The 2439-nt window shown below is 38.7% G+C and overlaps 1 pseudogene; it reads left to right on the top strand.

The window, feature by feature from the left end:
- The first annotated feature begins 1915 nt into the window (after positions 1–1915).
- On the top strand, positions 1916–2079 carry LOC130456028 (U4 spliceosomal RNA; annotated as a pseudogene).
- The last annotated feature ends 360 nt before the right edge of the window (positions 2080–2439 follow it).

The raw sequence follows: 2439 nt of genomic DNA, 5'->3' as shown, positions 1-2439 counted from the left end.
TTTGCACCAGGGTGATTGTTTAGAGTCTACATACCCAATCATATCCCCTGAACCCATGTAATCAAGCAGTTGTTTTTCTTCTGTGTTTCTACTCCCACAGTTTTTCCTCAGAATGTGGATATTATTTTTTTCTCATAGATCCCTCCAAGTTGTTCAGGATCACTGCATTGCCACTAATGGAGTAGTCCATTACATTCGATTGTACCACAGTGTATCAGTCTCTGTGTATAATGTTCTCCTGGTTCTGCTCCTTTCATTCTGCATCAGTTCCTGGAGGTCATTCCAGTTCCCATGGAATTCCTCCAGTTTATTATTCCTTTGAGCACAATAGTATTCCATCACCAACATACACCACAATTTGCTCAGCCATCCCCCAATTGAAGGACATCTCTCCATTTTCCAATTCGTGGCTATGAATATTCTTGTACAAGTCTTTTTCCTTATTATCTCTTCTGGGTACAAACCCAGCAGTAGACAGTCTTTTATCGCCCTTTGGGCATAGTTCCAAATTGCCCTCCAGAATGATTGGATCACTTCACAACTCTACCAGCAATGCATTAATGTCCCCACTTTGTCACATCCCCTCCAGCATTCATTACTTTCCATTGCTGTCATGTTAGCCAATCTGCGAGGTGTGAGGTGATACCTCAGAGTTGTTTTGATTTGCATCTCTCTGATTACAAGAGATTTAGAACACTTTTTCATGTGCTTATTAATGGTTTTGATTTCTTTGACTGAAAATTGCTGCCCACTTAGCAATTGGAGAATGACTTGATTTTTTTGAACAATTGATTTAGCACTTTATAAATTTGAGTAATTAGACCTTTGTCAGAAGTTTTTTTATGAAGATTGTTTCCCAATTTGTTGCTTCCCTTCTATTTTTGGTTGCATTGGTTTTGTTTGTACAAAACCTTTTTAATTTGATGTAATCAAAATTAATGATTTTATATTTTGTGATTTTTTTTTCCTAGCTCTTGCTTGGTTTTAAAATCTTTCCTTTCCCAAAAATCTGACATGTATACTATTCTGTGTTCACCTAATTTACTTATAGTTTCCTTCTTTATATTCAAGTCATTCACCCATTCTGAGTTTATCTTGGTGTAGGGTGTGAGATGTTGATCCAGACCTAATCTCCCTCATGTTGTCTTCCAATTTTCCCAGCAGTTTTTGTGAAATAGTGGATTTTGGTCCCCAAAGCTGGGATCTTTGGGCTCATCGTAGACTGTCTTGCTGAGGTCACTTACCCCAAGTCTATTCCACTGATCCTCCTTTCTGTCTCTTAGTCAGTACCAAATTATTTTGATAACCACTGCTTTATAGTATAGTTTGAGATCTGGGACTGCAAGTCCTCCTTCCCTTGCATTTTTTTTTCATGATTTCCCAGGATATCCTTGATCTTTTGTTCTTCCAAATGAACTTTGTTATGGTTTTTTCTAATTCAGTAAAAAAAAATTTTGGTAGTTGAATGGGTATGGCACTAAATAAGTAAATTAATTTTGGCAGGATTGTCATTTTTATTATGTTAGCTCATCCTACCAATGAGCCATCAATGTTTTCCCAATTGTTTAGATCTAGTTTTAGCTGTGTGGAAAGTGTTTTGTAGTTGTGTTCATATAGTTCCTGTGTTTGTCTTGGCAGATAGATTCCTAAGTATTTTATATTGTCTGGGGTGATTTTAAATGGAATTTCTCTTTCTAATTCTTGCTGTTGAGATGCGTTGGAGATATATAGAAACGCTGATGACTTATAGTTTACAAAACTATCTTTATAAGACACAGGCCTGACCAAAAAATTCCCTTACTCAAAACCTCCAGTGGCTCCCTATTGTCCCTGGGCTAAAATTCAATGATTTCAGGTTGGCTCTTTCAGGTTTACCAGAGTGTGGTCCCAGTCTTCTTTTCCCAGTTTTCTTTCAAGCTTTGTGCAGTGACAGTATCATAGCCAATGAGGTTTAGACGAGGTGAGATCGTTGCTCATTGAAAGCTTTTTTAGTCTTATTTCACATTGTTCCATTTTACATACTCTATATTCCAGTCAAAGAAGTATATGGAGGACTAACTAACTAACTGACTGACTAGTTATTAACTAACAAGGAGGACTAATACGTTGGGCGTCAGGACTTGCTGCCCCCTTTTCAGGGCTGCTCATCCCCTTTTGATGTCCATCTGACACTTAACTCTCACCTGTGGCTCCAAGAAGCTGTATCACATGCAGTGGTCACACTTTGATAAAACCATTTGGGCTGATAGGCAGTTGAGTTAAAGGAGTGTCTATCCCAAGTATGTGAACACTTTTTCCGAAGGAAGGGGTGGATGAGGGCAGTCGATTCTGATGGCCATGAAGATGGCTCAAGGGGACACTGTGGAGTGCTTAAGGCTTGGTCAGACATTGATGACACCAAGGTCATCCACTACATCCTGGGCAATCTCCAGACCTGGT

This window comes from Monodelphis domestica, chromosome 8, assembly GCF_027887165.1.
Source record: "Monodelphis domestica isolate mMonDom1 chromosome 8, mMonDom1.pri, whole genome shotgun sequence".
NCBI classification, from domain to species: domain Eukaryota; kingdom Metazoa; phylum Chordata; class Mammalia; order Didelphimorphia; family Didelphidae; genus Monodelphis; species Monodelphis domestica.
This window is presented reverse-complemented; position numbering and strand designations above follow the sequence as displayed.